The sequence below is a fragment of the Citrus clementina genome, unplaced genomic scaffold (assembly GCF_000493195.1).
Source record: "Citrus clementina cultivar Clemenules unplaced genomic scaffold, Citrus_clementina_v1.0 scaffold_5, whole genome shotgun sequence".
Taxonomy (NCBI): domain Eukaryota; kingdom Viridiplantae; phylum Streptophyta; class Magnoliopsida; order Sapindales; family Rutaceae; genus Citrus; species Citrus x clementina.
In genome coordinates, this window is record NW_006262201.1 from 3887722 (window position 1) to 3900772 (window position 13051).

The 13051-nt window shown below is 38.6% G+C and overlaps 1 pseudogene; it reads left to right on the forward strand.

Annotated features, from left to right (window-relative positions):
• Positions 1–8474: 8474 nt before the first annotated feature.
• On the forward strand, positions 8475–10395 carry LOC18041656 (annotated as a pseudogene).
• The last annotated feature ends 2656 nt before the right edge of the window (positions 10396–13051 follow it).

Consider the following 13051-nt stretch of genomic DNA (forward strand, 5'->3'; position numbering starts at 1 on the left):
ACATTTCTGAATTTCATGGAAGTGGACAACCTGAAAAACTATTTAATTGGATTAATGCCATTGAGAAAGTTTTGAATATAAGGAAGTTTCTAAAAATAAACTAGTTTCGCTTGCCGTAACTTGATTTCATGGAAGGGCAACAGCTTGGTGGCAACAAACTGAGCTCACAACAATTAAGCAAGGCAAAAATAAGATCCACTTTTGGGAAAACTTGAAAAAGCACTTATGTGGAGCATTCTTACCTCACAATTATACTAAGTTATTATACCAACAACTACAGAATTTGAGGTAAAGTAATCGATCAGTAGATGATTACACCACATAATTCCATTGGTAGGTAGCGTGCAATGACTTGACAGAGATAGAGGAACAACAGGTTTCCCGCTACATTGGAGGCACACGATCCCAGTTTCAAGACCAGTTGAATTTACTTGATTCATTCTCTGTCTTATAAGCACACCAACAGACTTTGCTATTGGAGAAGCAATTTAAATGACGTACTAGCGACTCAAACTTTTGAGGGTCTTTGAAGTGTTCGTGATAATTTAAACTTGACTTCCCAATTCCGAAATTTCACTACTTCAAATCCTCCAAATAAAACTAGTAAATCTAGTGAAATCGGTCAAAGCAGCAAAACCCAATCCTCGTGTTTAGGATTACGCTGTTTTAATTATAAAGAAAGTGGGCACTGAATGACAATGTAAAAAGGGAGGAAAATACAGTAAAGGCTTATTCGTAGGAACTGAGGAAAGTGAAGACTACTAGGAGGAAGAAATTGAAGAATTCGCTGAAGAACCAACTTTTGATATTAGTAGTAGTAAACAATCTGTTGAAGAATATGGTGATAGCAGACCAATGTTGATCATAAATCGTGCATTCTTCGCTCTTAAAGGTCAAGATGTTGAGAAGGAAAGGTCAATGATATCTTACCATTCATTGACGAATATATTGTATTAGTTGTATATTTGTTTAGTTGCCTTTTATATTTAGACTACCTAGAATAGATTAGCATGATTGTAGGAAATCTCTTGTATAAAGCTGCGTCTCTTGATTCAATAAAATTAATTCAAAAAGGCGAATATTATTTTCCTTCTTTACATGGTATCAGAGCAGGGAACGATACCCTAGCTCTCTGCCCTCTTTCTTTTTGCCTTTCTTTTTTCGTTGTTACTCATTATCATGACGGAACAGCAACCTTCGAATGGAGGCAAGCTTGATGCTGCCAATCCATATTTTCTTCATCATTCTGATCATCCAGGAATGGTGCTTGTTTCCAAGCCCCTCAATGGGGATATTATTCGACATGGTGTAGAGCCATGACGATTTCTTTGAATGCCAAATCCAAGTTAGGTTTCATAGACGGGACCACCACAATGCCGTCTGCCACAGCCAAACCAGACGAATGTGCTTCGTGGAAAAAATGCAACGATATGATCCTGTCTTGGATTCTCAATTCACTCACACAAGACCTTGCAGATAGTGTCATTTTTTCGACCACCGCCCAGGAGGTATGGGAAGACCTTCGAGATCGTTTTTCTCAAAGCAATGCTCCTCGTATTTTTCAGATTGAGAGGGACATTGCTTGTCTTGCTCAAGATCAGATGACTGTTGCAGCTTATTACACAAGGCTAAAAAAATTATGGGATGAACTAGGATCTTATAATGACACCGTTTGCTCTTGTGGGGCAGACCATAAGAGACGCAGATTGATGCAATTTCTCATAGGACTCAATAAGTCCTACAGTGCAATCCGAGGGCAGATTTTGTTGATGAATCTGCTACCTGATGTTGCTAAGGCTTACTCTTCCATTGTACAAGAGGAGAAGTAGCGCAGCCTGGGGGCTGCACGTGAGACGATGGAGAACTCAGCCATGATTGTTCGAAGGGCTGAACCGGTAGCTCTGGCTGTTCGACATGAACAAGGTTCTTCTTCTCGTTCCAACCCATCTAATCAAAAACCTTTGTATTGCTCTTATTGTGATCGTGACCATCATGTACGAGAAAAATGCTGGAAGCTGCATGGGTACCCACCAGAACACCCTAAACATGTATCAAACAAGTCTAATCAAGGAAGCACTCATTTCAAGCGCAACAATAACCATCAATCTTCAGCCAACAATGTCAAGGAAAGTCCAGTCATGCAGGAAGTGCCATCGGTGACAAATGGGCTCTCTGACTTGCAAATCCAGCAAATCTTATCTATCATGCAGGGTAAAGGGACAACACAATCCACCAATCCTAAAGCTAATGCTGCTGCCTCAGGTTTGTTACAAAAATTGTTGCGCCTCCATCGATTAATTATCGACAGTGGTGCAACAGACCACATTACTTCATCTCCAACTTTGCTTGTCAACAGCAATAAGAACACTTTTTTGCCACCAGTTGCTATGCCAAGTGGAGAACAGGCTTCGATTACATCCATTGGGAATTTACCTTTGAATTCTGCTATTACTTTACAAAATGTGCTTGGTGTGCCATCTTTTAAGGTGGATTTAATGTCTGTGAGTCGAGTTACCAGAGATCTCAATTGTTCAGTAACCTTTTTCCCTCATTGGTGTATTTTGCAGGACTTGACGACGAGGACGACAATTGGTTTGGGTGAACAACGAGACGGACTTTATTACTTGGTTGCGTTAGCATCAGAAAAACCAAAACCTCAAACTCCATCCGCAGCAGCCACTTCTTGCTGTTCACCCAGTTCTCAGGTCACCTCCTCCACCATTTTGTGGCATCGCCGTTTGGGGCATTTGTCTTCCTCTAGATTAGATTTTATGGCAAAACATTTGTTAAATTTCCCTTTCCAGTCTAATAATGCTTGTGATGTTTGTGCACTTGCAAAACAAAGTCGACTTCCATTTTCTATTAGTTCAATTTCGTCTATTAGACCTTTTGAATTAATTCATTGTGACATTTGGGGTCCCTATAAAATTGCCTCTCTTTCTGGTGCGAAATATTTTTTGACTATTGTGGATGATTATTCTAGATTCACATGGGTGTTTTTTATGCATCACAAAAGTGAAACACAACATTTACTTGTCAATTTTTTTTCATTTGTCCAAACACAATTCCATGTATCTATAGCCAACATTCGGGTTCATAATGGTGGAGAATTCTTCTCTATGCGGGAATTTTTTAAACAAAAAGGGACCACTTACCAACATTCTTGTGTCTATACCCCTCAACAAAATGGGGTTGTAGAGCGCAAGCACCGCCATATTCTTGCTTCCGCTAGAGCTTTTCGTTTTCAAGCCCACCTTCCTTTACATTTTTTGGCAGAATGTGTTTCTACTGCTGTTCATATAATTAATCGTTTGCCCACACCACTCATTTCTCGCCAAACTCCTTTTGAACGACTTTATGGAAAGCTTCCTTCTTATTCTCATATCCGAGTTTTTGGGTGTCTTGCCTATGCTACTAATGTGCACGTCCCCCATAAATTTGCTCCTCGAGCTAAACGATGTCTTTTTCTTGGCTATCCAGTTGGTCAAAAAGCTTACAAGCTCTATGACCTTGACACCCACCAAATGTTCACTAGCCGTGATGTTGTTTTTCATGAAACTATTTTCCCTTATGAGTCTATTCCATCCCCTTCCTTAAATTCAGACCATGTGATTCCTCTTTCTATATCCGCTCATTCCCCACCAGTTCAACAACCCTTACCACCGGAACCAATTTCTCCCATCCAACAACCATTACCACCGAATCCAGTTTCTACTCAGCTATCACCTGCTAGTCCTCCTCCCGAACCCATTTTACGTCGTTCCCAAAGACCTCATCACCCTCCCATGGCTTTACGTGATTATGTCTGTAACCAAGTAACGTCTCCCAACCATTTGCCGCCTTTGTCATCAAGTCTACAAAAAGGTACACGATATCCCCTTTGTAATTTTGTCTCTTATCATCGTTACTCACCACAACATCGCTCTTTTACTGCTGTTGTCAGTCAAGATATTGAGCCTACATCTTATGCCAAAGCAGCTTCCCATTCCCATTGGCAAGAAGCAATGCAATCTGAATTGGCTGCTTTAGAAGCCAACCACACTTGGTCCCTCACTTCTCTTCCTCCTGGTAAGAAGCCTATTGGTTGTCGTTGGGTTTATAAAATCAAACGACACTCGGATGGTACTATTGAGCATTTCAAAGCTCGTTTGGTTGCAAAAGGTTACACACAACTGGAAGGTATAGATTACCATGACACTTTTTCTCCCACTGCTAAAATGATTACTGTTCGTTGTTTATTGGCTTTAGCAGCTGCCCAGAATTGGTCTCTTCACCAATTTGATGTCAACAATGCCTTTCTTCATGGCGATCTCCATGAAGAAATTTATATGTCTCCACCTCCTGGTCTTCGGCGACAGGGGGAGAATCTAGTGTGTCGCCTTCACAAGTCGTTATATGGCTTAAAGCAAGCTTCCCGACAATGGTTTGCCAAGTTCTCTACAGCTATCCAAGCTGCTGGTTTTGTTCAATCCAAAGCCGATTACTCATTATTCACATGTCGGAAAGGCAAATCTTTTACAGCTTTGTTGATATATGTCGATGACATTCTTATTATGGGTAATGACGTCAATGCCATAGTAGCCCTCAAGCAGTTTCTACATAGCCATTTTCGAATTAAAGATTTGGGTGATTTGAAGTATTTTCTGGGTATCGAAGTTTCTCGGTCGAAGAAAGGTATTTCCATCTCGCAACGAAAATATACTTTGGAAATTTTAAAAGATGGTGGATTTTTGGGTGCTAAACCTGTGAACTTTCCCATGGAACAAAACATAAAGCTCTCGGATTTAGGTGAATTGCTTAAAGATCCGTCTCAGTATAGACGACTTGTTGGACGCCTAATTTATTTGACTATTACCCGGCCGGATATCACCTATTCGGTCCATGTGTTAAGCAGATTCATGCATGCACCACGTAGACCACACATGGAAGCTGCCTTGTGTGTACTGCGTTATTTGAAAAATAGTCCAGGGCAAGGTTTGTTTTTCCCTTCTCAGAATGATTTATCTTTGCGAGCTTTTTCTGATTCGGATTGGGCTGGTTGTCCAATATCTCGTAGATCCACTACGGGTTATTGTGTTTTTCTGGGATCTTCTCTTATTTCTTGGCGGACAAAGAGGCAGAAAACCGTATCTCTCTCCTCAGCAGAAGTTGAATATAGAGCCATGACAGGTACATGTTGTGAATTATCCTGGCTACACTCATTATTGAAGGATTTGAGAATATTGCATCCGAAGCCAACATTATTATATTGTGATAACACAGCAGCCTTACATATAGCTGCCAATCCCGTTTTCCATGAAAGAACCAGACATATAGAGATGGATTGCCATTTTATTCGTGACAAAATACAAGATGGTTCAGTTGTAACCAAACATGTTGCCTCAACAGATCAACTTGCAGATGTGTTCACCAAGCCATTGGGAAAGGAAGCTTTCTCAACTATGATACGCAAGTTGGGAGTTCTTGACATTCACTCTCCAACTTGAGGGGGAGTGTTGAGAAGGAAAGGTCAATGATATCTTACCATTCATTGACGAATATATTGTATTAGTTGTTTATTTGTTTAGTTGCCTTTTATATTTAGACTACCTAGAATAGATTAGCATGATTGTAGGAAATCTCTTGTATAAAGCTGCGTCTCCTGATTCAATAAAATTAATTCAAAAAGGCGAATATTATTTTCCTTCTTTACACAAGATAAAAACAAGTGGTTGCAACAAAATATTTTTCAGACTACTTACACAATTGGGGAATAGTATGTCGTATGGTCATAAACTCGAGTAGTTGCGAGAATGTTATTTCAGAAGAAGCTGTAACGAAGTTAAATTTAAAGATAGAACCTCATCAAACTCCATGTAAGCGTTTCTTTTCCCAAGAGTCGATCTTCTTTTTACTTTTCCCAAGAGTCAATCTTCTTTTTGCTTTACCTAATCCTTGTGAGCTTAGTTTGTTGCCGCCAAGTTGCTACCCTTCCACAAAATCGATTTGCTGTAAGTGAGACTGGTTTATTATTAGGAACTTCCTTATATTTAAAAACTTCTGTTAATCTTTCTGATACCAATATGATGCAGCAAAAGTTTAAAGTTTGAAATATTCCGTTGATTGTAGAGAATACCAGAATAAAAAATAAGATAAATTTACGTTGATTCAAATGAATACTGCGAACTTAGGGGTTAAAATTCGTTGATTTCATAAAATACCGAGAATGAGTTTCATTATTTTTATTGTTTGCCTTCTCAATAAGGCTTAATAGAAAGCATATGCATACACATATATATAAGCAACTACAATAATGAACATACTGTACTATGTTGAGCGAAATGATCAAAAGTTAAAACCTATGATTAAAATATGAAAAAAGAGAATGAGAGATGAGAAAATAACGAGATTATAATAACAATGCCAATATTAGTGAAACAAATAAAGGCTTTTTGTAATATTATGAAACAAACATATTAAAAATATTTTATTTTATTTTTTTATCGTCAAAAAATTGAGAAATTTATTAAGTTAAAACCACATTACACTTAATGGGTGACGTAATAAGATGGTGGAAGAAACTGATACAGTCAAACAAAAAATTGCCAATGAAAAGAACTACTGAACAGCTACTGAAAATGGTAATATAGGGAACAACATACGATTTATAATCAAAGGAAATAGTCAAGCCAAGTAAAATCACAAAAATCAACGGCCAAATTAACTAGGTTGTCAGTAACTCTATCAACCTCCTAATAGCTGTGAAAAACCTGAAAATGCATCCTACCAACCAAATAATAACAATTCAACAACTTATTTCGGATGGTTCATTAAGGAAGCAATGATCGATCTATTGTTGAACATGTGCACAACAAGCATTGAATCAGATACATAAGACCAGCTTCTCTCATGATCAATCTTCATTGCTATAATAGCGGCAAAAAATTCAGCCTAGAAAGGCAGTGTTCATGCCTAAAGGAATGCTGAAACCACTAAAACTGAAACCAATTTCATGTTTGTAAACACCAGCATCAGCATAACGCCACCTAACATTAATTTTCCATGTAAGACGCAATTCTAATTTCCGATACAATGAATTAATTCATGTAATATATGTTTAGTTGAATTTTATACAACCATTAATTACATGCTGATTTTTTAAAATAAATATACACATATCATAATATTATTTGTTTATAATTTTTGATAGAATGAATTATTCATGTAATATATGTTTGGTTAAATTTTATACAACTATTAATTATATGCTGACTTTTTAAAATAAATACACACATATCATAATATTATTTATTTATTATATGAGTTAGATGATACCTATTCTAAAACATCTTCTAATTTCCGCACAAAAAGCTAAAAACTACAGCATCAAATGGGACCAGAGACTTCGCTCAGGTCCACATAAGCTTAGTTGCTTTGCTTTTTATACATGCGTACTCACAAGCTCAGTTGAGAAGTTAGCTGTACTGAATAGAAGATGAAGGCAGAAAGAGATTAGACTAGGCAAATATATTACAAAGCTAATAAACATGGCCGCTGCCGCCAACACCACCATTCCAGCTGCTTCGTGGCCCCCACCGTCACCATTCCCTTTCACGTTCACAGGTATGCGTGTGTATATCAAATTTTCTTCTTTTGTTTTATTTTGTTTTTCCTTAAAAAGCTTAACCAATTTATGTATTTATTATTATTATAAATTTGAGATAACTAATAATATTTCACAGCGAGGTCCGATTGGGGAATTGGCTTCTGCCCTTGCAAATGCTTCCCCGAAGCAGCAGAGGACGATGCTGCGACCTGCGAGGGAATCTTTACCCACATGTGGAAAAACTGGAGCCTGATGCAACAGCTAAGGTTACGGAAATACTTTTGGAGATGGATCAGACAGAGATTTTGCACTTGCTCGAGTCACCAGAAGAATCCGGCAGGTAATCCAGCTGATCAACTAGCCTCTTTATAATTGAATGATAACTTAGTTTGTTAAGTTGCGAGCTGCGATATTTGAAAAATGCTAGTTTTGAATTTATTCTGGATTTGGCTTGGATACAGTTACTAGACTTTGAAGTGAATGATCTAATAGGTTAGGCTACTGCTTTGGTAACTTAACATAAAAAGATTGGGTTACGCATTAATTTTTAATTAATTTCTTAATTTACTGATTTGATATTATTAGTTTTCAAAAGAATAATAACAACTAATATAGATTCTGTTTTAATCGAAACACTTACAAAGTCTTCAACTTCTCATCAACACTCAACTCAAGGATTTATATGCTTCTAAACAAGATCAAGAGAACTCCTTTTATATGCTTCCAACTGAATAAGTGCTTTATTTCATACAAACCTTAAGCTTCTTTCATTGATCCGTGCAATTCCAGCAAACTCTTGAGTAACTATGTCAAATCAGGAAAAATTATAGAAGCAAAGAACCTGTTCGATGAAATTCCTGAGAAGAATGCAGTATCATGGTCCATTGTGATTCATGGATATTCTATAAAGGGGTTTCACGAGAAATCCATGAAAGCTCTCTCCCATGCCCAATTCTTTCATTATAGTTGGTGTTCTTGTTGCGGCAGTAGGCTTGAAAAACTTGGAACTTGCGAGATCTATTCATGGACTAATGGTGAAATTTGGGTTGGAATCTGATGTAGTAGTTGGTACTGTGATGCTTGATGCATATGCAAAATAGGGAAATGTATTTTATTCTTATAAGTTGTTTGAAGGACTAAAGAATCCATGTGTGGTTTCTTGCAATGCAATTGTTGCTGGGTTTATAAGTAATAAACTTTTTGAACAGGCTGTTCTCTTATTTAATTTCTTTCGGGGGTCTAGTTTGGTGCCTAATGCTGTGACAATGTTGACGGTTATTAGGGGTTATGCTGCACCAGGTTCAAGGGCACTTTGTGAACTAATCCATTGTTTGACAATTAAGCTGGGTCTTATTTTGGATATATCTGTTACTAACTCTGTACTTGACATGTATTCATGTTTGATGGATTTAGATGCTGCTATCCAAATATTTAGAGAGATGGAATGCAAAGATATTGTCAGTTGGACGAGGATGACGAGTTTGTTTGTCGACTTTGAATATGTCGGTGATGCTCTAAAGATTTTAGCGAAATGAAAAAGAGTAGGATCATTTGTGATACGGTTGCTCTATTGAATTTAATCTCAGCTAATGCAATTTTGGGAGATTTGAAGAGGGGAAAACAACTCCGTGCACAAGTCGTTTTGGGAGGCCTTCAATTAGAGCTATGCCTTTCGAACTCTATCATTGCAATCTATTCCAAGTGTGGTGATTTAGATTCTTCCAGGTCTGGATTTAATCAAATAACCGAGAAGAGCTTGGTTTCCTGGACCGCAGTCATTTTAGGATATGTGCAAAATGGGTGTGCAAGAGAGGCTTTGGACCTACTCATTAAGATGAGACAAGAAAAAACTGATTCCGTTGATTCAATAATGTTAGTCAGTATTCTTACTGTTTCTGGTCAGCTGGCTGCCTTAGAGATCTGCCTGCAGCTCCATTGTCTTGCTTTTGAAGCTGGTTTCTCATGGTATAGATCAGTTCAAAACAGTCTTATATTGTCATATTCAAAGTGTGGGAATGTGGACCTTGCCTACATTGTTTTCGAGGAGATGGGTTTTCTTCAAGATTTTGTATCATGGAATGCTATTATAAATGGGTATGGGGTCAATGGCCATGGGGAAACTGCTCTTGCTCTGTACCATACAATGACGGAGAGTAGGGAAGTCCCCGATAATTCAACCTACTTGAGCATTTTGAATGCTTGTAGTCATGCAGGGTTAACAAATGATGGATTGGTTATTTTCAATCCAATGATAGAAGAAAACAAAGTAAAGCGAAGCCAAGAGCATTATGGGTGTGTGGTTGATTTGCTTGCTCGAGTGGGCTGCTATCAGATGCAAGTGGGCTTGCTGGTACACTTTTGGAAGGGTTGGGTGCAAATATTTGGAGGGCTTTGCTTAGTGGATGCGTGCTCTATGGTAACATAGAGCTAGCAGAACTAGCAGCAAAAAAAGGTATCTGAGCTTGCCCCTGGAGAATCTGGTCAAGTTTTGCTCCTTTCAAATGTTTATGCATCAGTTGGGAGGTTTCAGGATGCTGAAGCTTTGAGATCAGGCTTACAGAAGAAATGGATAATTAAGATTCCAGGATTAGCTTTATCAATAGCACATCATGTGACTTCGGTTGATTATTCTATCTTTTTATATTAGAGGAGGATTTCTTTCTTCTTATGGACATTCACTGTGACTCAAGACATGACGAAGTTTCTGAGATATAAGCGCCACCAGAACATCCCCGTATTACTGGCAACTTGATTAACCAGATGATGGCTGAATCTTTATCATTCATTATAGTTAAAACGTATCCAGGAGAGAAGCTTTGTATAGAATTCTAGAATTACGAATTTGAAGATGATTCCATATGTTCTTCTTTAATGGATCTGATATGGCTGAAATTAATTATCAGCATTTGTAATCATAGCGATGCTAACTTTAGCATATCCTGCTTCATCATGAATGTATTCTAAAATCGTTAAAAGCAATATAGATTCAGTTTTACTGATGATCCGATGCTCAAGGGAATGAGTATTGTGGTCGTTATTGGCTGTTATACCGAATGATAGAGAAGAATGATTGGCAAGGTGTGGAAGATTTTGTCACTGATCATCCCGATGCCTTGACCACCAATATTGGTGAACTTGGTTTTAAGTCGATATTGCACGTGATTGGAGATTTATTAGTTGATGTTGAATCTGATGAGGCCACTTTTGGTAGAGAAAGGAAATCTAAAGGCCTGCTCTCTACCAAAACTCTCTGTCTTTCTCTTTTGGTAGAAAGGAAACCTAAAGGCCTTAATCACAACTGTTGGCAGCTCTTCATGGACTCCAACGTTATCACCAATTTTGTTTTTTAACAAGGAAACATGAAAAACTGGATAGATCTTACAATCCTTGGGTAGCTCCAATTTGTAAGCAACAGCTCCAATTTCTTTTGAAACCCTGAATGGGCCAAAGTACTTAGGAGACGGCTTAAGATTCTTCCTCATTGAAATCGAAATTTGTCGATATGGCTGGAGCCTAAAATAAACTCACACCCTCTCTTCAAATTGTCGTTCTCTATGATTCTTGTCATACACCTTCTTAATGCGTGCTTGGGCTTCCTTGAGAGTTGCTCATAACTCCTTAATAACTCGGTCCCTAGTCATCAATCATCTTTCAACAGCATCCACACGAGTCATTCCTGGAATATAAGACAATAAACTGGGCCAAAGTCTTCCATACACTACTTCAAACGAGGTACTTTTCCTTGCTGAATGCCAACTGGCATTGTAGCAATTCTCGGCCCAAGCTAGCTCACTTACTCCACTCCTTAAGCCTTGAACTAGTAAAGCATCACGAATACATCTCAACCGTATGATTCGCAACTTTGCTTTGTCCATCAGTTTGAGGATGGTATGCTGAAGTATAATTGAAGCCTGTCCTATTCATTTTGAATAAAGTAAACTTATAAAGGTTGAGTCTCCATCACAAACAATAGTTTTTGGCATTCCATGCAGCTTGAAAAATATTATCAAAAAATATTCTTGCAACTCCGACCGTTGTATAAGGATGAGACAAAGGAATCAAGTGTGCATATTTTGATAGTCTGTCAACAACAGCCAAAATAGCAGCTTTTCCATTTGACATTGGAAGTCCATCAATGAAATCCATAGAAATATCTTCCCATGCCTGTTGTGGGACAGGAAGAGGCTAAAGAAATCCAGCAGGAGCAAGCTGTTCCACCTTGTGTCGTTGGCAAATGTCGGATGCTGCAATAAATTTGCGTATTGCACTTCTCATGCCCTTCCAAGAAAAAAAATTGGCTCTTATACTCTAAAATATCTTATGGTACCCTTCATGAGTGCTATTATGGAATTGTTCTAAAATGTCTTTAATTAAAGAAGAATCTTCCTCAAGATAAATCTTTTTTTTTAAAGAAAATTACCCTTATCCATTATTTTCCATGGATCTATTGCCTCCCCAGCCTTAATACGTTGGAGTAGCCCTTGTAATTTGTAAAGCCACACTGAATTCAATTTCTTATTTAATAGCCCCCACCCAACTAGGAACAGGTTGGGTAATTGTTGTTAGTCTCCCACTACTCTCCTTGTCATTAACTTCCCTGTCTCTTCTCTCCTTGAAAGAAAGTCAGCCACAACATTTTCTTCCCACTTTTTTATACTAAATTATGAAATCAAATCCCATCAGCTTGTACAACCATTTTTTCTGAGTTGTAGTAGTGATTCTTTGGCTCTATAGATACTTCAAGCTTTGGTGGTCTGTCTTGACAATGAATTGACGACCCAATAAATATAGACGCCATCTTTGCACTACTAGGACCAAAGCAAGGATTTCTTTTTCATATGTTGACAGCAACAGAATCTTCCCTTGTAAGGCTTGACTGAAAAAAGCAATGGTTAAGACAGCTAATGTTCCCAATCCACTTGCATCGCACTCCACAATAAACTACTTTGAAAAGAAAGTAGTGAACAGCTGGAAGAGCTGAGGTGAAAGGAGCGGAGAGCCCCAAAAGGGAGCGGGTTGGGAAAGCGAACTGGAGAATCTTCAGGGATGGGCGGAATATCAGCTCGGTCCCGCCCTTACCCCATAGCTCCGAGAGCACAACAGTTCCAACACAGCCGGGCTCAACCTCCACGCCCCCCGATCCCAGAGCGGCAGCGAGAATTCCGACAGATGGCTGCCCACCCCTACCACAACACTCCCAGAGCATTACATGCAACCAATTCCAGGGCTAGTCGACCAGATCAGTTAGCAACTGGGACAGCCCGAGGTGACATTCATGATAGCCGAGCAGTTCAGCTAGTAGACCAGAGCTCAGCCTATAGACAGTACACTCCATTAAAGATCTCTATGGAGGAATTATATGAGAGGATCGAGGGACGAGGCCTGCTATACCCTCCAGCCCCAATAACAAAACCGGCTCATCGACGGGATAAGGGCAGATTTTGCAAATTCCACGACACTTACGGT